The following is a 24,149-nucleotide window of genomic DNA, read 5'->3' as shown; positions in this document are numbered from 1 at the left end:
GGAGGTGGTTGATAGAGGAGGATTACATTGATAATTACATAAGCAGTGTCATTTGCACACTTGATTTGCATAACTGTGTTCTGCTGATTTCACCCATCAAGTCCTGACACTTAGCCTGTGGAGCCTCTCTGTACGCTTTGCAATAAACACTGAAGAGAGGGAATGGGATTAGTGTCTCCATTCCTGATTGAAACACACATGTAACACCTTGCCCATGGAGGGAGAAACCACTTTCAGTCAGGCCAGCTGCAGTGACAATTCATGTGACTTCTGCCCAGAAGAACATATTTTCCCCCAAATAATCATTATATACTCTTCCTTATGTGTTCCTTATAAAAGAAATTAAATTTTTAATAGCATTAAATTTTCAAGCAGCAGTATACACAACATGCTTCTTTAAATTTTAGACACTTATTCAGACAAAGAAGGAGAAATATTGTATGATAACCTTTATATGAGGAATCTAAAAAGAAATGACATAAATGAACTTATTTACAAAACAGAAACGGGCTCACAGACTTAGAGAACTTATGGTTTCAGAGTGGGAGGAGGATGGGGGCAAAGGATAGTTAGGGAGTTTGGGATCAACGTATGTACAGTACTGTATTTAAAATGGATAACCAACAAGGTCCTGCTGTATAATACAGGGAACTCTGGTTAATGTTTTGTGGCAGCCCGGATGGGAAGGGAGTTTGGGGGTGAACAGTCCTCATATGTCTGAGTCCCTTCACTGCCCGCCTGAGACTATGACAGAATTGTTAGTTGGCTGTTGTTTATTCATTAAGTTGTGTCTGCCTCGCTTGCGACCCCATGGATTGTAGCGCACCAGGCTCCTTTGTCCATGGGAGTTCCTCCAATATAAAATAAAATGATTTTTTTTTTTTTAATTAGACACTTATTTCTAGAAGGAGTAATGGAAAAGCAGTCTTTCTTCTCTAGCACATTCTTATCCGATAGAGCTCTCCATTTTGGTTCAAAGACCAAGTCAGATTAGTTGACTGCCTGAACCTTGCCTCCTTACCTTTCTCTGTTCTCAGGAGTTCTAAAGAAGTAAGCAGGAACCATGGACCTATTTCTCATTCTCAGTTTTCTGCAGACAGCTTTAGTAATTCAGTTTTGCATCCTACTTGTTTGTTACTGTGAACGGTATGAGCTTGTGGCTATTTCATGTTATTCCTTGCACAGTGCTGAGTCTGCAGGCCTGGCATGTTTGGAACTCCATGGCAGAAATGTAAGGGCAGCATGCCAGCTTCTTCACTCACCCAGTGTCCAAAAAGGCACATCACACTGTTTTCTGTTTTGGTGAGGGTTGTTTTTTTTTTTTTGTAAGCTAACCTCCACCCTTTCCTTTTATTTTTCCTACTTGATCCATGCATGTGAGTCAAAGAAACTTGTTCATCCACAGCCTGTACTGTCTTGCCAAATCTTGTAAGAAAATTCCCAAATGGCAGAAAACCATACAAATGAGGTAAATATTATAACCCAATATCATTTGTTATAAACATATAAAATATATTTAGGATATAATTAAATTTTTGCTTAAGGTATCATAAATCATCTATCAACATGGTTTCTCTTTAAATTGTACAAAAATAGGATGATAATACTCATGATAAAAATGAAACATCCTAAATTCTGCATCTTGAAAGACATTACTGTATTCTCTTTTGCATCTGTATTCCTTATGCTGTATCGATTGAATGAATGAAAGAATCTACAGGTGCTTTCAGGTGAAAATTCTTAGGTTAATTAGGAAGTTCGTTTTTTAAGATTACTGGAGATCAGTTATGGTTATGTTTCCTAGCAGATGATAAATGTCAGGCTATTGTAAAAATTAAAGTTACTGGCTAACATTTAACAGGCTCTTATTTTGTGACAAGCACTATTTTAAGGGCCTTATTTTACAGTTAAGTAGAGTCAAATTTAAGAGAGAGATGCTAATATCACCACAGTCTATAGTTTGAAATATCATGTGTATGATCCCTTATGTCAAGTTTTATCTTAGTAATGTTATTATTCTTTTACATTACTTTTTAAATTTTCATTTTGCCAACAATGTATTATTTGGATTAGACTTTTAATTTATTTTTAATTGGAGGATAGTTGCTTTTGTCATACACCAACATGAATCAGCCATAGGTACACATATGCCCCCTCCCTTTTGAACCTCTCTCCCAATTCCCACCCCATCACGTCCCTCTAGGTTGTCACAGAGCACTGGGTTTGAGCTTCTTGCTTGAATTAGATTTTAAACACACACACACAAGCACACAAAAAATGCTCAACATAATAAAACTAAAGAAATGTATCATGCTTAAATGAATAAAAGTGTCCCAGAATGCTGGAGGACATATAAAAATTTAGAATAAAATAAATCTAAGGCAGAAAATGAAGAGGAACTAAAAAGCCTCTTGATGAAAGTGAAAGAGGAGAGTGAAAAAGTTGGCTTAAAGCTCAACATTCAGAAAACGAAGATCATGGCATCTGGTCCCATCACTTCATGGGAAATAGATGGGGAAACAGTGTCAGACTTTATTTTGGGGGCCTCCAAAATCACTGCAGATGGTGATTGCAGCCATGAAATTAAAAGACGCTTACTCCTTGGAAGAAAAGTTATGACCAACCTAGGCAGCATATTAAAAAGCAGAGACATTACTTTGCCAACAAAGGTCCGTCTAGTCAAGGCTATGGTTTTTCCAGTAGTCATGTATGAATGTGAGAGTTGGACTGTGAAGAAAGCTGAGTGCCGAAGAATTGATGCTTTTGAACTGTGGTGTTGGAGAAGACTCTTGAGAGTCCCTTGGACTGCAAGGAGATCCAACCAGTCCATTCTGAAGGAGATCAGCCCTGGGATTTCTTTGGAAGGAATGATGCTAAAGCTGAAACTCCAGTACTTTGGCCACCTCATGCGAAGAGTTGACTCATTGGAAAAGACTCTGATGCTGGGAGGATTGGGGGCAGGAGGAGAAAGGGACGACAGAAGATGAGATGGCTGGATGGCATCACTGACTCGATGGACGTGAGTCTCAGTGAACTCCGGGAGTTGGTGATGGACAGGGAGGCCTGGCGTGCTGCGATTTATGGGGTCGCAAAGAGTCATGGGGACACAACTGAGCGACTGAACTGAACTGAAGAATAGAATAAGTTATCTATGTGAGAGTGCTTTTCAAAATTATGCTGTGTTATAGTCAAAATCTTGCCATTATAACTACATTATGCATATTTCACATGATTCCCAATTTATTCAGGTAAAGCTCGGATATGAATTGCTTTGCCTGACTCTAGAGTCCTTGCTCTCAGCCACCATACCCCTTTTTTCAAATCTATGCCTCATATAACAGCCAGATTGTTATTTTAAAACACAGTTTAAATCATGCTATTTCTCTGCTTAAAATCTTTTAATGGCTTTGCATTGCTCTTATAATAAAATTAAGCTGTTAATCAAGCCAGTAGAAGTTGTGCCCACCTCTCCTGTTTGAGCACATACCACTTTACCCCGCATTTCGTGTTCTTTGCTGCCTGAGGTTTCTTAATTTTTATCCTACTCTTGGGGTTTTCTACTAATGACCCTAGACGTCTCTGCCTTTAGCTTGTCCCCCAGTTCTTGGCATGGTTGCTTGTATCCTTCAGATATTTGCTTCAGTGTCGTCTCCTTGGAGATAATGCCATTCCATAAACACCCTAGCTAAAGCATCCTCTTAGCTCCTCTCTGTCTTGCTCTCTCTAGCCTAGAGTCTTATAAAACTTGAATCAGAATCTGTGATTATCTTTTTTGTTTGTTTATGCCTACGTTACCTGTCTCCTTCCACTTGAATATAAGCTTCTGAGACTGTCTCTTCTGTCTTACTTATTAAGGTGTTCCCAGCTCCTTGAATGGTGTTTGGCAAAAAATACTTGTTGATTAATTGAATGATGAGGGCCTTATGGTATAATGTACCTACTCTAAAAAAATTCTCATCAAAAGAAAAGGAAAGAAAACACTGACCTATTCTAATTTCTATAGAATCAGCTAATACATATTTTTCACATTTGTCAATTACACAGTATACATACATATATTTTTTTTTCTTGTGAAATTAGATGTAGCTCAAGAGTTCTCTTTTTTATTCACTTCTGGATAATAAACATAACACACCTAAGTGATGGCCTCTCTCAGTTGAAAATCCTTGGTACCATGTGAAGAAATTTAAAAATGCTTTCAATCCATCCTTCCTAAGTCACTTTAGTCATGTCTAACTCTTTGCACCCTGTGGTCCATAGCCCACCAGGCTCCTCTGTCCATGGGATTCTCCAGGCAAGAATACTGGAGTGGAGTGCCATTTCCTACTCCAGGGGATCTCACCAACTCTCACCAACCAGGGATCAAACCTGTGTCTCTTGCATCTTCCACATTGACAGATGGATTCTTTACCACTAGTGCCACCTGAGAAGCCCTTATTTGTATGTCAGGCATTTTTTTAGGTGCTTGAGATACAGAAATGAAGAAAAAATATCTTGCCCTGTGAAACTTAACCTTTCAGTGAAGTAAGAGCGATAATTATTATATTTAATAATAAACATAATAAGTTAACTATATACTGTATAAGCTGATGAAGGCTACAGGCAGAAGAAAAGTTGCCATTTATTAAGCATCTACTATGTCAAGTATCTTGTTTTCTATATGCATATTTTTATAATTTTTACAAAAATGCTATGACTAAGGTACGACTAGTGCCTTATTTAGCTCAGCCTAGGGTTCATACATAGGTGGTAAGTGTTAGGGCTCTTATTAGAAAACTAAGTTGAAACCATAGTATGGATATATGTATATATATCATTCTTTACCCTGTGTGAATATTCCATAAAGTATAACAGGTTACCTACTTTGAATATAATTGGATCTCTTTGATAACCAAATTTCTTATTTGTGTTATTATAATATATGAAAGCCTTGCTTACTTCCCTGAGTTATTATAATATTGGAAAATCAGATAAGAAAAGTAGTTTAAAGAGAGAATAGAAATTATACCCAAAAGAAATGCTTCTGTCATGGGATTATTTATTTATTCCATAGGCCCAGAAAGTTCTTCTTTGGTTTTATCTATTTTATTCCCATAGTAACTGTTTTGCATATTTGTAATATTGAAACAGTATCAAATATACCTGTTTGTCTTGTGTCTTAGATTTCTGTTCCATCATGTCCTTGTTATAACTTTTTCATGTTTGTAATTTCAGTAGCTCCTTTTCTTATATTCATCAATCAATCAGTTAGTTAAATAATTATTTTTATATTGTTATGCAAGAAGTAGACATATCTTGGAGTTCAATGGTGTATAAATATTATGGTCATTATTGTGATTGTACATACCACACTTTCGATAGTTGCTAAATATGTATGGTGTATACAACTGACTGGTATATACTTTTAACAGCTGCAGAAATTCTGAGATTCTAACATCTTTGTTTTTTAAGTAGTTTATAGTCAGAGATAGAAGTAAGTAGTAATTATATTCTATATGATAAAGAAGAGCTGAAAAACAGAACTGTTAACACTGCCAAAATATTGTACAGTGCATATTTTGTTCAGTTCCATTTAGGTACCTTATTTCATTAGGTACCTTATTTCAGGTGTTCGGTTCAAGTGATCTTGTGAAACTTGTTACTTAAACAGAATGATAGAAAAGTAGATGTCAACAATATATACTCTTACGAAAATAACCTTACATGAGACTTTTTCTTTTTACACTTATGCTTATTTTTTCCACCATGAGCTAAATATAAAAAAAGATTATCTTGTTTTCAATTATCTGTGATAGTTTCATTTAAAAGACTCATCCACACTTATGTACTATTTTCCATGGTGTTTGTGTCCTTATGCTAAGGTTTTAATTTGAAAATTAATCATACTACATTATAAAGCAAATGGAAATATTTGAGTGGTTAAGGAATGTCAGCTCTGTAAAATCAAGGCTAACGTCTGTCTTATTCAGGGCTGTATCCACTCCACTTTAAGACTCTCAGTAAATGTATGTTAAATGAATGATACAAGAATTATAGGTCCTTGTTCAATACTTGGCAAATCCTATAAAAGAACAAACAATAAAATACATTAATTCTGGCAGTGTGTGCCTATTTTATTATCATTGTGTGGTGGTGCTCAATGTAAATCCATAGAAAAATAGTTACTTGAGAAATTAATAGTTGTTATTATATTAAAAGTATTATAAAATACTTTTATATTCAAACTAATTTGGGAAAAACATTGGGTTAAACAGATTTTATTTGGTTGGTACTGAATATAATCACCTAAAAGAACCTTGTTTCCTCATATATACATTGTGGATCTCTGTGAGGTCCACCTAATTGTACTAATTCATGAACATATTTGAATATTTAACATTCTCCTTCCTTGTCATTGATAAATTCTGCCTTCAGACATATAAGTTATTTTACTGTAATAATTTTTGATGGGCACCTAATTATACTGAAATGATTTAATATAACAGGTTCTCTTTGGAAAATAGCTCACTTTCAGATAGGAATTTGTTTTCTTTCTAAAATATTCTCTTTCTACTTAATCTATAAAGAATATAGAGTCATTAAGATTTCTAAAGATTTAGAAAAATAGTTGTAGATATTTCTCAAAGATTCTGTATCAGGCAGAATTTTGAAACAGTGAAATAAATCACACAGAGGAAAATTACTAACAGTTTCAACTCATAAAAATGAAATCATCTAAACATCAAAAAGTCATAAAGTAAGTATTTATAAGAAGTGAGTCAAAGGTTTATTAGCCTTAATAGATACAGAGATTGAACAAATCAATGATAAAGACAATAACAATAATAATGTAATTGATAAATAAGTAAAGGTATTGAATAGATAAAGAATGGCATACAAATGAGTGTTTTTTGTTGTTTAATGTTCAGTTTCAATAATGCAAGTTAAAAAGAAATATTATATTGAAGTTGTTTAGCACAGAGATTCCCCAAACTTTCTTGGTTCACAGTGCTCTCAGTGTCTCAGTAAGATTTTCCAGTACCTTTAGGCCTAAAATACATATATCTAACAGTTTTATTTATTAAGTAGTGGAGTTCAAAACGACTCAAGTATTCCTGTCCCAACCACTTAATAGCCATTTGAAAAATAGTATACCTAAATTGAGGAAGCTGGGGCTTCCCTGATGGCTCAGACAGTAAAGAATCTACTTGCAATGAGGGAGACCTGGGTTCAGTCCCTAGATTGGGACGATCCCTTGAAGAACAGAATAGCTACCTACTCCAGATTCTTGCCCAGAGAATCCCATGGACAGAGAAGCCTGGCGGTCTATTGTCCATGGGGTTGCAAAGAGTCAGACATGACTGATGACTAACACTAAACTGAAAGACAAAATGTTTTCATTTCATTCTTCCAACAGTTGTGGTTACTAATGGGATTGCACACCTTGTTGGGAACTACACAACTCCCCCAATTTGGGAATCAGGTTCAATACAATCTCTCTTATTTCCTGTTCCACACTGATTTTCACAGGGTAACTTGCCTTGTCTTGCAGCAACTGCTGAAACCTAGTTTCACAAAGATGATGTCAATGAAAGAAATGTAATGTGATGTCTTGTTGAAACAGTGAGCAAGTAATTCACGTGGCACCTGAGGGGTGTTGAGTATTATTTGTTGTTGTTCAGTCACTAAGTTGTATCTGCCTCTTTGGAACCATGAGAGATGAGAACAGCAATGTGATTAGATAATGTACAAATGTACAAAAATTAAGTTCTCCATGAATGCCTTGTACATATTAATTAAAACTGCATCACCATTAAAAATCCATATGCCTATATTTCTTTTCCATTTTCAGTTCATAATAGCAATAAGGAATTTGATGCTGGGAATTTTCTGGAAGTTAATGGCCAGTGGATGTTAATGATCCTTGGCTGTACCTTGGGCCATCCACTCTTTGTTAGTCATTAATCCCTATGAAATGCCCAGCTATTGCATAATTAACTTTCATTTTCGTTGTTCAGTTGCTAAATTGTGTCCAACTCTTTACACCCTATGGACTGCAGCACACCAGGCCTCCTTGTCCCTCACTTTCTCCCGGAGTTTGCTCAAGTTTGTGTCCATTGAATCAGTGATGCCATCCAGTCATCTTGTCTGCTGCCACTCTGTTCTCCTTTTGCCTCAGTCTTCCCTAGCATCAGTGTCTCTTCCAATGAGTCGGCTGTTATTATTCCAATTGTTCCAATCAGTTGGCTGAGTATTATTATTTTCCCTCAGAATTTAAAATATCCTGTGCCTATCTTGCTTTAAAATATCCTGCCTAAGAATGTACTTCTAGGTCCTGGGAGTACCTTGCTATAACTCAAGGTCACAAACTAGCACATTAGTGGAGAATTTATTATTTTAATGAGAGTACTCATTGTTGAAAATATGGTGAAATGGTTCTCTTATATACTACTAGACTGAATATGAATTGGTAAAATCTTTTTTGAGGCATCATTATAGCAGAAGGGATCAAGAACATTAAAATTGTTTATATTCAAGGTTCACACAGTAAAACTGACCACTAATTCAGATCAGGTATAACTTGTGTGTGCGTACTAAGTTGCTTCAGTTGTGTCCCAACTCTTTGCAACCCTATGGACTGTAGCCCACTAGGCTCCTCTGTCTATGGCATTCTCCAGGCGAGAATATTGGAGTGGGTTGTCATGCCCTCCACCAGGCAAGTTATAACTTATGGGTACTAAAAACAGAAAAAAAATTAATGACAATTTTGCCATATTTCAGGGCTTTTCTTTCTTTAGATTAGTTTATAATTCTGTAAGAAATACTCAGCTTCCCTGGTGGCTCAGACGGTAAAGAATCCACTTGCAATGTGAGAGACCTGGGTTCAATCCATGGGGTTGAGAAGATCCCCTGAAGGAGGGCATGGCAACCCATTTCAGTATTCTTGCCTGGAAAATCCCCATGGATAGAGGAGCCTGGTGAGCTGCAGTCTGTGGGGTCACAAAGAGTCGGACACAACTGAGCAACTAAGCACAAGAAATGACCAAGAAAAACATATCAAATTTATTTTGAGCATTTATTTATAGGAAATGGCTATATTTAATTTTATTTTTTTCATTTAAATATATGCTTCTTTATTTAGCCCAGCAAATCATTCAAAAATTGGAGTTCTTTTCTGCGATTATAACTCCACCCATTTTTACGTCTCCAGCCCATTGTTTTCACTGAGCCACAATACTTTGTTCACGATTGTGGGACCATATGAGACTCCACACTATGCCAAGTGTGCACTTAAGAGCTGGCTTGGTTCAGCACAGGAGATAAATCTTGCTCCTCACCCTCTGCCCAGCCTGCTACTCTCTGAAGCCTGTCTTACTCCTCCTCCTTCCCCAGAATGAGCCCTTTCTTTCCAGTTGTATCCCTTTCCTCTCTTTCCAGGGTAAAACCCTATTCGTTTCTGAGCAGTTGGTCTGTGGTTTCTACAGCATCAGAAGCACTTTTCTTCTCTTTTCTCCATTGAGGTTGGCGCGGTCTACAGAATGATCTGGGATTTCTTTCAGTCATTCAAGAGCCAAATCATTTGTTCAAGAAACCTAGAGCAGACAACTAACATACATAAAATGTACAACTTAATGATTCAAAACATCGAACCTAGAATTTTATTAAGGGAAAATGAATGTGATCTGTGCATAATGCTCTGTTCCTGATTTTATGTGTTTGATGACAAATGGTAAATATATTTTCTGTATATAGATGTGTTTCTTCACATGTTTCTGTATGTGTAAACAGACATGCATCTATATAAAGAATAAAACATTTACCACTTGAATTAGTGCTATTGTAATTTGTTTTATAGGTTTCACTAAGATTACTCTTGAAGTGACATTTCAAGAAAATATAAGTGAACAAGACTTGGTTGTGCTATGTAACTTCATAACACCCTATGAATTTATGGTAAACATTTCTACGTCACAATTCTTTATGGCTATTTGATTTGCTCTCTCTTTTGGGTAGGTATGTGGGATTCTTAGGAGTATAGGTGCAATATTTCCTATTTCTAGTTTCTCATAACAACAGATGGAGAAAATAATAGCAAATTTTTTTCTAATTGAATAGTTGTCAGAATTGTCAAGTTCTCTCTTGTTTTTAATCACTAAGTCATGTCCGACTCTTGTGACCCCATGGTCTGTAGCCTGGCCAGGCTCCTCTGTCCATGGGATTTCCCAGGCAAGAATACTGGAGTGGGTTATTGTTTCCTTCTCCATGAGTTCTTCCTGACCCAGGGATTGAACCTATGTCTCCTGCCTTGGCAGGTGGATTCTTTACCACTGAGCCACAAGGGAAGCCCCAAGTTCTCTTTACTGCATCTCTAATTTGTAATTCCTTCTTCAGGTCAGTAGTCTGTATATCTCTGACAGATTATAGTGATAATTATTTCCTTTTTGATTAGTGTAGGATTTTTGTGAGGGAGAATATGTCAAAGAAGAGACTGTGTTAACTTTTGAGATGGTTGGAACACTGACCCTGCTCTCTTCTGTGTTTTAGGACACTTGGTTTTATAACATATTCTTAGAATTACATTTAAAAGAAACTTTATTTCAGTTACCTGAAGTGTAGTCACAGTAAAACTTACAAAGTTACTGGTATTTAGTTTCTTTGTATTTAACCTGATTGCTAATATAAATCTGGAGAAGGAAATGGCAACCCACTCCAGTGTCTTTGCCTGGAAAATCCCATGGACAGAGGAGCCTGGCAGGCCACAGTCCATGGAATCACAAAAGAGTCAGACATGACTTAGCTAGTGACTAAACACACCACACACTAATATAAATTTTGTTTCCAATCATGATAAGGATTAGGGATCAGATTTACCCTCCTGCTTTGAACAACTAGAATACCAGACAAAATACATTATATGACTTTTAGACATTGAGAACAAAGGCAGTGAGGGCTATGATGACCCCAGCTTACTTCCTAGAAGCAGTTTCTAGGCCACAGTGCAGGATTGGCAGATCCAAATAGAGCTAGGCAGTCTCACTGTGAGGAGACAGAGATCAGAGTTCAGGGAGACCTCTGTACTTAGACGTCAAGGCAGAGTATCAGATGGGGGAAACTGCACAGGGGAAAAAAAAAGTTTTTCAGAGGTCCTTCTTTTACTCTTTGGTTAAATAGTGATCTACCTGTATGTATTAGGAAACTTCCTGCCGCTGGGGAAAGAAACACTAGAAAACAGAAGGCCAAACAATTCCTGGAGCTCTTGCAGAGCTGAAAAGGAGTTCATTCTCAGCAGCCGATGTGGAAAGACTTTGTCATGTGCAGGGCATTGAGTTAAGTCCTCAGAAGGATACTGCCATAGTCCTGAGGCTACATTAGCCTAGAGATGAAAAAGTTCTCTAGATCTGCCTTGAAGCATAAAAGAAAATACCAGAAGGCTCTAACTGAGTCGGAGTAATGTAACTTCATAGCAGAGCAAGTAAACCATACTTTAAAGAAATGCAGCAAAAGCTAGAACCTACTAACGTAAAATTTACAATGTCCATTACCCATTAAAAAATGAAGAGACATGCAAAGAAGGTGTAAATTATTACCCACAGTCAGTAGAAAAATCAGTCAGTTGAAAGAGATCCAGAAATGACCAAACTGTGGGACTAATAGATAGGGTTGATAAAACAGCTATAATAAATTTGCTACTTATGTTCAGGAATATAAAGAAAACGTGAACATGATGAGAATAGAAGTGGTACTTGGAGGGGCACATATAGAATTAGGTCTTTGTATTAAAAAAGAGGAAAGGTCTTAAACTAATTAAACTTACTTCTTTAGAAGTTATGAAAGAGGAGTCAAATAAGTCTAGAGTATATTAAGAAAGGAAATAATGAAAGCAAGAGCAAATAGAGAAAATCAATGAAATCAAAGGCTGATTCTGTGAAAAGGTCAATAAAATGAGTAAACCTCTAGCCAAGGTTAACCAGTACAAAGAATGAACATTCAATTTACCATCATCCAAAATGAAAACAGGACATTGCTAAAGCTCCTACAGCTGTAGTGAGCTATAATGCAGATATATTATGAAAATGAAAATGCTCAGTGATACAGCTGTTTTGAGAAACAGTTAAGCTGTTTCTTAGAAAGTGAATCAGGTACTTGTCATATGACCCAGGAATCCCACTTTTAGGTTTTAACCAAGAAAAAGGAAAAGATGCATATACACAAAGACTTGCCTTTAGATGTTTGTAGAAGCTTTATTCCTAGTAACCGTAGACCAGAACAGCAAATAGATGGGGAAACAGTGGAAACAGGGGCTGACTTTATTTTTCTGGGCTCCAAAATCACTGCAGATGGTGATTGCAGCCATGAAATTAAAAGACGCTTACTCCTTGGAAGGAATGTTGTGACCAACCTAGACAGAGTATTAAAAAAGCAGACATTACTTTGCCAACAAAGGTCCATCTAGTCAAGGCTATGGTTTTTCCAGTAGTCATGTATGGATGTGAGAGTTGGACTATAAAAGAAAGCTGAGCGCCGAAGAATTGATGCTTTTGAACTGTGGTGTTGGAGAAGACTCTTGAGAGTCCCTTGGAGTGCAAGGCGATCCAACCAGCTCATCCTAAAAGAGATCAGTCCTGAGTGTTCATTGGAATGACTGATGTTGAAGCTGAAGCTCCAATACTTTTGCCACCTGATGTGAAGAGCTGACTCATTGGAAAAGACCCTGATGCTGGGAAAGATTGAAGGCAGGAGGAGAAGGGGATGACAGAGGATGAGATGGTTGGATGGCAACAGCGACTCAACAGACATGGGTTTGGGTAGACTCTGGCAATTGGTGATGGATAAGGAGGCCTGGAGTGCTGTGGTTCATGGGGTCACAAAGAGTCAGACACAACTGAGCAAAGGAACTGAACTGATAGACCAGAAACCACCCAAACTAGTAAACGAATGAACTGTGGTATATTCATATGATGAAATAAAAAGTAATAAACTACCAATATATACAACAACATTGTTGAATTTCAAAATCATTATGCAGAGTTAAGAAACTAAAAAAAAAGAAAAGAAAAGACTACATACTGCATGATTCAGTTTATATGAAATCCTAAAAAAGACAAAATTGTACTGACAGAAGCAAATCAGTGGTTGCCATGAGCCAGCTGTGGGAAAGGGAGTTTTTTCAGGTGATGGAAATGAAAATATTTTAATTGTGGTGATGGTTATAAAACATATACACTTCCAGGCTCCTTGAATTGTATACTTAAAGTGATAGTCTCCCACAATCAATACCCTGGCAAATCATTTATCTTTTACTAATAGAGATGGTTAATTTCCATGCTATTCTTTCTAATGTGAAATAACACTATATAATCCTCTTAAAAGACTTCAGCAGCATGATCAGCAGTCTAAGAGAAATTGGTCAATGTAAGTTTTTCCACCTGATTTTAAAATTCAGAAACATGTCAGTTTGAAGTCAAACTGATACAAAGTTTAAACTGGATCATTGCTATCGAAAGACATTATCAACATATAGTGGTAAACTCCCATATCAAAATTAATATTTTTTAAATATTATTACCAGTAATAAAGTGATGCTTCATTCATAGACTTTCAAATTTTAATTCCAAAATTTATTAAATAGCAAAATTAATCTTAATTCCCTTAGTAATATAATTACAATCATTATGGTAGAGTTAAGAATAGTGTTCACTTTAAGAAATTTTAACTCAGTATCAGACCTAGAGAACATGATGATTTATGAGTTTCTACAAACCATTGTTGTTGAACTTCAGTATGTAGGCAACCACCTGGCAAGCTTCTTAAGTGTGGGCACTTCAGAGGACTCCCATAAATTCTAGGTCCAGCATAGAAAAGGCAGAGGAACCAGAGATCAAATTGCAAACATCCGCTGGATCATCAAAAAAGCAAGAGAGTTCCAGAAAAATATCTATCTGCTTTATTGACTATGCCAAAGCCTTTGACTGTGTAGATCACAATAAACTGTGGAAAATTCTTCAAGAGATGGGAATACCAGACCACCTGACCTGCCTCTTGAAAAACCTGTATGCAGGTCAGGAAGCAACAGTTAGAACTGGACATGGAACAACAGACTGGTTCCAAATAAGAAAAGGAGTACATCAAGTCTGTATGTTGTCACCCTGCTTATTTAACTTAATGCAGAGTACATCATGAGAAATGCTGGGCTGGGGGCTGGTGCACTGGGACGACCCAGAGGGAGGGTATGGGGAGGGAGGAGGGTTCAGGATGGGGAACACAGGTATACCTGTGGCGGATTCATTTCGATATTTGGCAAAACTAATACAATATTGTAAAGTTTAAAAATAAAATAAAATTAAAAAAAAAAGAAAGAAATGCTGGGCTGAAGGAAGCACAAGCTGGAATCAAGATTGCTGTGAGAAATATCAATAACCTCAGATATGCAGATGACACCATCCTTATGGCAGAGAGTGAAGAACAACTAAAGAGCCTCTTGATGAAAGTGAAAAAAGTGCGCTTAAAGCTCAACATTCATAAAACTAAGATCATGGTATCCTGTCCGATCACTTCATGGCAAATAGATGGGGAAACAGTGTCAGACTTTTATTTTTGGGGGCTCCAAAACCACTGCAGATGGTGACTGCAGCCATGAAATTAAAAGACGCTTATTCCTTGGAAGGAAAGTTATGACCAACCTGCTACTGCTAAGTCACTTCAGTCATGTCCGACTCTGTGCGACCCCATAGATGGCAGCCCACCAGGCTCCCCCATCCCTGGGATTCTCCAGGCAAGGACACTGGAGTGGGTTGCCATTTCCTTCTCCAATGCGTGAAAGTGAAAGTGAAGTTGCTCAGTCGTGTCCGACTTGTAGCGACCCCATGGACTGCAGCCTACCAGGCTCCTCCATCCATGGGATTTTCCAGGCAAGAATACTGGAGTGGGGTGCCATTGCCCTCTCCATGACCAATCTAGACAGCATATTAAAAAGCAGAGATATTACTTTGCCAACAAAGGTCTGTTTAGTCAAAGCTATGGTTTTTCCAGTAGTCATTTATGGATGTGAGAGTTGGACTGTAAAGAAAGCTGAGTGCCAAAGAATTGATGCTTTTGAACTGTGGTGTTGGAGAAGACTCTTGAGAGTCCCTTGGAGTGCAAGGAGATCCAACCAGTCCATCCTAAAGGAGATCAGTCCTGGGTGTTCATTGGTAGGACTGATGCTGAAGCTGAAACTCCAATACTTTTGCCACCTGATGCGAAGAACTGACTCATTGGGAAAGACCCTGATGCTGAGAAAGATTGAGGGCAGGAGGAGAAGGGGACGACAGAGGATGAGATAGTTGAATGATATCACCGACTCAATGGACATGAGTTTGGGTAAACTTAGCAGTTGGTGATGGACAGAGAGGCCTGGTGTGCTGTGGTTCATGGGGTCGCAAAGAGTCAGACATGACTGAGCGACTGAACCGAACTGAATGGTACCCAAACATCTGCATTTTAAGAGCAGTCCAGGTCATTCTAATATAAGGTGGCATGCAGTTCATACTTTGAGAATCATTGCAAATGATAATGTTTGAATATGGGAAGAGAATCTTGTTTTATAACAGTTAAATAAATAGCAGATTAGAATAGAATAGAGGAAGAAGTTTTACATTTCCACATATTCCTTTGTCTTACAAATACGTGATTACTTTTTGGAGGCTAAGCATTACTATCATGTCATGCTTCTATTTATCAAAATAGAGAATTATGGCACTTTCTTCCAGAGCCATAGGATTCCAGAATTAAAGGTGATATTGTCTATTGCTGTCAAAACATGATGAAATGACAAGCTACATCTGTCTTTACTCTTTAATCTCTACTGAAATCACAGTAGACATTTATTGAGGTATAAACTCATAAGATCAAAGACAATGGAAAGGATTGAATAATAGCCGAGGGGAAGCTGGAAAGAAGACAGAGGGAGTTCCAGAAGCTCTGGAACTTTGAGTGATTATAGAAGGGAATAAAAGATGAGTAGCAAGCCATCTGATGCTTCAGAATCCTGAAAAATCTCTGAACTTTGAAGAAACAGGACTGTTAATGGTAGGGATGAAACTCTGGATTAAATATAAAAGGATTTCAAAATCTGAATACAAAACAGGCCACAGAGCCACTCTCTCTCACTACATTCAACCAACTGTAAGAAAATAGCATTTATTTTTTGAAGATATTAAATTGGAAAGGTTCTACCTTAGGGACTCCAGGAAGGGTAGAGAGTAGGGAAAAATTCTTCCCTGGTAGCTCAGCTGGTAAAGAATCCACCAGTAATGCAAGAGACCCTGGTTTGATTCTGGGGTCAGGAAGTTCCCCTGAAGAAGGGATAGCTAACCCACTCCAGTATTCTTGGGCTTCCCTGGTGGCTCAGATGTTAAAAAATATGCCTGCAATGCGGGAGACCTGGGTTTCTTCCTGGGTTGGGAAGATCCCCTGGAGGAGGGCATGTAACCCACTCCAGTATTTTTGCCTGGAGAATCCCCATGAACAGAGGAGCCTGGCGGGCTATAGTCCATGGGATCACGAAGAGTCGGAGATGACTAAGTGACTAAGTACTAAGCACAGGGGTAAAGCAAACTTAAAGCAGGAAGATTATGTAAAAGACTGCAATTGTACATTTAGATTCTTGGCCCCATATCTTGCCTTACTTCCGAAATACCATCTAGCTTCATATCACCCCGTCCCCCAACACCCCCCCAACCCAACCCCGCAGGAGCTGGAAATCAGAGGCATTTTCTCAAAGGGCATTGAAAGGTTCTAGAGAAAATACATGGATATTTATTTTTAGGGGTGACAATAAAAAGATTGCTTTGTTACTTGGTCACTCTACAATAGTTCACAAACCTCACCTGTGTTTCCCGGACTTCCAGTTAGCTTTTCTGTACCTCACTAATAAATATGATCCAAGCCAGGCTTTAGCCATACATGAACCGTGAACTTCCAGATGTTCAAGCTGGTTTTAGAAAAGGCAGAGGAACCAGAGATCAAATTGCAAACATCCGCTGGATCATCAAAAAAGCAAGAGAGTTCCAGAAAAATATCTATTTCAGCTTTATTGACTATTCCAAAGCCTTTGACTGTGTGGATCACAATAAACTGTGAAAAATTCTGAAAGACATGGGAATACCAGACCACCTGACCTGCCTCTTGAGAAACCTATATGCAGGTCAGGAAGCAACAGTTAGAACTGGACATGGAACAACAGACTGGTTCCAAATAGGAAAAGGAGTATGTCAAGGCTGTATATTGTCACCCTGCTTATTTAACTTAATGCAGAGTACATCATGAGAAACGCTAGGCTGGAAGAAGCACAAGCTGGAATCAAGATTGCTGGGAGAAATCTCAATACCTTCAGATATGCAGATGACACCACCCTTATGGCAGAAAGTGAAGAGGAACTAAAAAGCCTCTTGATGAAAGTGAAAGAGGAGAGTGAAAAAGTTGGTTTAAAGCTCAACATTCAGAAAATGAAGATCATGGCATCTTGTCCCATCACTTCATGGGAAATAGATGGGGAAACAGAGGAAACAGTGTCAGACTTTATTTTGGGGGGCTCCAAAATCACTGCAAATGGTGACTGCAGCCATGAAATTAAAAGACACTTACTCCTTGGAAGAAAAGTTATGACCAACCTAGATAGCATATTGAAAAGCAGAGACATTCAGTTCAGTTCAGTCGTGTCCGACTCTGTGACCCAGTGAATCGCAGCACGCCAGGCCTCTGTGTCCATCACCAGCTCCCAGAGTTCACTCAGACTCACATCCATCGAGTCTGTGATGCCATCCAGCCATCTCATCCTCTGTCGTCCCCTTCTCCTCCTGCCCCCAATCCCTCCCAGCCTCAGAGTCTTTTCCAATGAGTCAACTCTTCGCATGAGGTGGCCAAAGTACTGGAGTTTCAGCTTTAGCATCATTCCTTCCAAAGAAATCCCAGGGCTGATCTCCTTCAGAATGGACTGGTTGGATCTCCTTGCAGTCCAAAGGACTCTCAAGAGTCTTCTCCAACACCACAGTTTAAAAGCATCAATTCTTTGGCGCTCAGCTTTCTTCACAGTCCAACTTTCACATCTGTACATGACCACTGGAAAAAACATAGGCTTGACTAGATGGACTTTTGTTGGTAAAGTAATGTCTCTCCTTTTGAATATGCTATCTAGGTTGGTCATAACTTTCCTTCCAAGGAGTAAGCATCTTTTAGTTTCATGGCTGCAGTCACCATCTGCAGTGATTTTGGAGCCCCAAACAATAAAGTCTGACACTGTTTCCACTGTTTCCCCATCTATTTCCCATGAAGTGATGGGACCAGATGCCACGATCTTTGTTTTCTGAATGTTGAGCTTTAAGCCAGCTTTTTCACTCTCCTCTTTCACTTTCATCAAGAGGCTTTTTAGTTCCTCTTCACTCTCTGCCATAAGGGTGGTGTCATCTGCATATCTGAGGCAGACATTACTTTGCCAACAAAGGTCCGTCTAGTCAAGGCTATGGTTTTTCCAGTGGTCATGTATGGATGTGGGAGTTGGACTGTGAAGAAGGCTGAGCACCGAAGAATTGATGCTTTTGAGCTGTGGTGTTGGAGAAGACTCTTGTGAGTCCCTTGGACTGCAAGGAGATCCAACCATTCCATTCTGAAGGAGATCAGCCCTCGGATTTCCTTGGAAGGACTGATGCTAAAGCTGATACTCCAGTACTTTGGCCACCTCATGCGAAGAGTTGACTCATTGGAAAAGACTCTGAGGCTGGGAGGGATTGGGGGCAGGAGGAGAAGGGGACGACAGAGGATGAGATGGCTGGATGGCATCACCGACTCGATGGACATGAGTTTGGGTGAACTCCGGGAGATGGTGATGGACAGGGAAGCCTGGCGTGCTGCAATTCATGGATTGCAAAGAGTTGGACACGACTGAGCGACTGAACTGAACTGAATAAATATGAATGGACAATAAACTTTAAGGCACAAGACACTTAAGGAAAGGCTCAAATACAGATACCCATATAAAAAGGGGAAAAGCCAGAGAAAATAGACAATATAAAAAAGAACTTTTTTAAAATGAAAATATTTTGCTCAGATAAATGTTGTTATATCCATGAAGTAAACAATACTATTTTTAAGAAAAAGGGAGGAACTCCTAGACATTTATGTTAGACAGAAAATACTTCCCAGTAGGATTCAAAGAAAAATGGAGGAATTTTTTTTAAGTTAAAATGTTAAAAGGATAGTTAATACAAAGAGAAAAGATATTTCAAGAATCAGTCTGAAAGGTCTAATATCAAATAAATAGAAATTCTAAAGAGAAAAGACAAAGAAATAGATTGTTATTAGATGGGGGTGGGGTAAGAGGAAGACTTTTTAAGTGCCTTGTAGAACTACTTTATTTTCTTAAGTATGGGCATAATAACTTGTAAAAAGAAAAAAAAAATTATTAAATAAGAAAAGGACTAAGGATGCTAAGGCAAACTAAATCAACATATAATTCTAGAATCTGGGGAATAAATTGTTACCTAGTGGGAGCAATAAAAATATTATTTATAACATGGGGAAATGTTCAAGATGTATTTTTCAGTTACATAAATAGATTGTATGATACAATATATAAAATAACCCAGTTTCATAACATAATATATTTGTTCATGTTTAAAAATTACAGTAGGATAATATAAAAATGTTTAAGATACCTATCTGGAAATGATGTAATTATGAATATTTTTTTGGTAACTTTTAAAATTTTCTATGTAGATGCATTGCTTTTAAAATTAGTAAAAGATGCAGCAAAAACCAGTGAGAGGAAAATATTTAACAAGTTAGGAAATGACGTCATTCATGAAAACACCACTTAGTAGTCCTTGCTCTTGAACAAATCATCTTACTAAACTCTTTGAGGTTGCAAAGATATAAGACACTATTTCAATTTCTCAAGAAACTCAATTCTTAACACAGGGGTTAGGAGAACCAACCCCCCCTCCCTTGCAGTGGAAAATCTACCTATAACTTTACGTCAGTGCTGCATATCCAGGGTTCCGTATTTGTGGAATCAGCCCACTTCAGATTGTGTGGTAATGTTGTTGCTTTAGTTGCTCAGTCATATCCGACTCTTTAACAATCAGGACTGTAGACCACCAGGCTCCTCTGTCCATGGGATTTCCCAGGGAAGACTGCTGGAATGGGTTGCCATTTCCTGCTCCAGGTTGCAATTTCTTTCCTTCTTCCTGACCCAGGGATCGAACCTTCGTCTCCTGCATTGGTAGGCAGATTCTTTACCACTGACCCACCAGGGAACTCTGTGGCACTGTAGTGTATATATATACAGAAAAAAAATATCACATATAAATGGGCCCCTGCAGTACAAACCAGTGTTCATGAGGCGAATGTAACCACATATAACTCAAGACAGAATGTTTTAAGTTTCCCAAGTGTGTACAGTTACAGTTCTTTAGTGAGAAAGATTGCTTATGGACAGAACATGGTTAGGGAGATTCAAAGGGTGAGTAGGATTTCAAGAGGTAGAAGTTGTATGAAGCCATTCCAGAAAGAACTAAGACTCAGAAGTGTAAAGATACAGGGTAATCTGGGCTGGATCCTGGGATAGAAGATGGAATGTTTCCTTTGGGACCAGAGTAGGATGCTGATGCCAGGTACAGGGCTGTGGACTTTGTTCAATAATGTTGTTGAGGAGGGGAGTAAATAATACACAAGGAAAGAGAAGACCTGCTTTGAAGTCTTATTAAGCTCACTTGGGTTCATGATAATGAAGACTTTTACTCAGATATTGGTTCAGAGAGTGAAAAGGGAGGGGTAAACTTGAATAATAGTTTGGATGTGAGAAATGAGGTAGGAGGCAGCAGTAGTGGTTCCTTGTCATGAGTCCGGTTTATTAAAACAGTGGTAATTCTTGCACAAAAGACCAGTCGGAACAAAGAAGTAATTTCGTAGAAGAAGATAATGTTGGATATATTGAATCTTAGATTGCAGAGAAATATGCATGAGGCCATGCTACAAAGGTATTTGAAAGGAAGAATCCAAAATGCAGTTATTCAGCAAATACATACTGAGCACCTCTTATGTTTAATAATACAAGACATGCTGCTGCTTCTGTGCTCAGTCGTGTGTGTCTCTTTGTGACCCATGGACTGTAGCCCTCCATACTTCTCTGGCCATGGTATTTCCCAGGCAAGGAGACTGGAGTGGGTTCCCGCTTCCTCCTGCAGGGGATCTTCCTGACCCAGGGATTGAACCAGCGTCTCCTGCATTGGCAGACAGATTCTTTACCATTGCACCTCCACTATAATTCCAAATTGAGTAAAACACAACCTCTGTCTTCATGACAGAGCTTGTTGTTTGGATAAGAGAAGCAGAGATCAAATGGATAATTACAATGCAATTATCAAAAGTGATGTGGACAGAGTGCTGTGAGAGCACAGAGGGGAAACTATGTCCTTGGTCATACCTTCCCATGACTGTGATCACTTTTAAAATATTTGTGACAAATAAAAGCTTCCAAACAGGGGGAAATTATTCAGGACTTGATTTGGATATTTCATAGAAATGAAGGCTTAAGAGGGAAAAGTGGGAGACTACTGTTCTAAGATCAAAACCCATAGGTTCTTATATATTTGTCAGGCAGGAGAAGGTTGAGAAGCCAGGGAGTGAGGACCCAAAAACTGATGCCAGAAGCTAAAATCAGAAGATTCAAGACTAGTGAAATTTTGATAGTTCAAGGAATTAGGAAGATTTAGGAATGATTAACGGAGAAGGCAGTGGCAACCCACTCCAGTACTCTTGCCTGGAAAATCCCATGGGCGGAGGAGCCTGGTAGGCTGCAGTCCATGGGGTCGCTAAGAGTCGGACACGACTGAGCAACTTCACTTTCACTTTTCAATTTCCTGCATTGGAGAAGGAAATGGCAACCCACTCCAGTGTTCTTGCCTGGAGAATCCCAGGGACGGAGGAGCCTGGTGGGCTGCCGTCTTTGGGGTCGCACAGAGTCGGACACGACTGAAGCGACTTAGCAGCAGCAGCAGGAATGATTAAAATCTACTAGCACATCAGAGACTATGGATGACTTTAAAAAAAAAGTTTCAGCAATACTAAATGAAGCTGTTTCAGATAGTGAGACTGTGTAAATAATAATATTTGTAAAAAGAAAAGTAGCAAAAGAGTGGTCCTTTTCTGTGTATATACCTATGTTATACATTTTAACTCATAGAGTTGATAACTATTATACAGTTAAACTCCCTATGTATAAATATTTTCATGACCTTGATTTTTAGGAAATATGGGTGTCCACTAAGCCTATTGTAATCATTTCATGATGTATGTAAGTTGGATCATTCTGCTGTACCCTTTAAACTTACGCAGTATTGTCTGTCAATTATATCTCCATAAAACTGAAAGAAAGAGAAAAAGAAATATCAAAGAACTGACAAGAAATGATCTTGTAGGGATAGAAGAGCCATAGGATTTGGCAGGGACTGTTGGTAATGTTTGAAACAATTTTCAAAAAAGAGTAGCAGGAACACAATCTAGACTTTGAAGGAGCTAAGAACATGAGAGTAAATAGAGATGATGGCAGTTCCCGGAAACACTGTCTCTCCTCTGCCCTCTGCCCATCCCCATTATCTAACTTCTGTTTTTTCTTCAGCTATCAGCCTAAATGTTCAACCTCAGGCAGACCTTCCCGGCCAATCTTCTCAAACTAAATCAGGGTACCCATATTATACTAGCTTACCGTTCTTTAGATCCATAGAGTCTACAATTTGTAATGTATTGCTTGTATATTTCTTTATGTCTGTCTTCCTCGGTAGACTGTTGTTTTCATGAAGGTAGGCACCATGACAATTTTCTCTCCACTTTACATTCCAATCTCATCCCAGGGTTGGTACAAGGTAGGCTTTCTGTAAAGATGTATCACCTGAGAGAAGTATATCCAAATTTCTTGGATATAGAATACTTACACAAGATGTGAAAGTCCAGCCTGAGACCTAATATGTGGATTGCTGGAATGGAATGCAGATGAAGATTTGGGGAAATGGAGAGCGGTTTACTCAAATACCTGTTACACTCACAGAGAACAAGGATGGGATGAAAAAGCGAGTGATGTTTTTACACAAATTGATAACAAAGTAAGAGAAGCTGATGGGATAGAGTTCTACAATGAGAAGGTTAAAATGTATACTGTCTCTTTTTCCTTATCTGGGGAGTTGGGTGTTTATAAAGAGTTGTGAGCCAAGGCGAGTGGACTGGAACTATGTTTTAATTAAGTTAAAAAGGTGTCAAGTTGCTTAGAGAAATAAGAGGAAGAAATTATCAGAGGATATGTTCACAGTAAAACATAGGTATCATAGGACACAATACAACAGGATTACAAAGGGGTAGACAGAGCTGGTGGAACTAGTTTATAGTGGGCTATTAAATACAGTGTATATGCTTAAGTATTAATTGCTCAATAGACTTGTTCAAAGCAAATTCATCAAAGATTTTTGTCATATGTAGCCCCAAGCCACATGTCTTGGAATGCAATTACCTATAAATATATTTATATCATTTACACTAATGTTTTTGACTAAAGTATTTCTTGTATTTCCTAATGCTGTCTCTCACAGTGCCACAACACTTCATGATATACAAAGCTACCTGGTGTTCACTTCCCAGAAATTCTTGGTTCTGATGAATAGATGTTACTTTGCCTGGTATTTTTAGAAATGACTAATCCTGCCTTAGATAGTTTTGTTTTTTGAGACAGTTTAGAAAAAATTGTGACTGTGAAATAACTGATATGAGTTTATATGGCCCTCAAATACAATCTAAAGGTTTGTTTGGTTTCTTAAATCAGTGTAGTGAAATTTTATGTAGCTGTGAATACCTTGTCTTGTTAAAGTATTTCAGTTTGTTTATGACCAGTATAATAGCATGGGTTTGTAAAGGACCTGGAATTAGGGATGCTTTCTTGGACCATGAAAAAGAGTTGTCTGTCTGTTCTCTGGGCGAAAAAAAATGATTCCTAAGGGAGTCTAATGAGCGCAGCTCGCCTGATTCACTGTGTGCTTTACCAAGGGCTCTGCCAACAGACGCCCTGGTGTTTTATGGATTTTCTGCATCCATTCAAAACAAAAAATCAAAGTATTTTGTGATACCCTTGTGAATAGTCATACATTAAA

The 24,149-nt window shown here is 38.2% G+C and overlaps 1 protein-coding gene across 17 annotated transcripts in view; it reads left to right on the top strand.

Moving 5' to 3' along the window:
- The window catches only part of IKZF2 (IKAROS family zinc finger 2), a 203,932-nt gene that overhangs the window by 155,409 nt on the left and 24,374 nt on the right, over positions 1-24,149 (top strand). The gene's annotated exons all lie outside the window — the stretch shown is intronic.

This window comes from Bos taurus, chromosome 2 (assembly GCF_002263795.3).
Source record: "Bos taurus isolate L1 Dominette 01449 registration number 42190680 breed Hereford chromosome 2, ARS-UCD2.0, whole genome shotgun sequence".
NCBI classification, from domain to species: Eukaryota; Metazoa; Chordata; class Mammalia; order Artiodactyla; family Bovidae; genus Bos; species Bos taurus.
The sequence above is the reverse complement of the archived record's forward strand: the minus strand, read 5'-3'. Positions and strand labels throughout refer to the sequence as shown.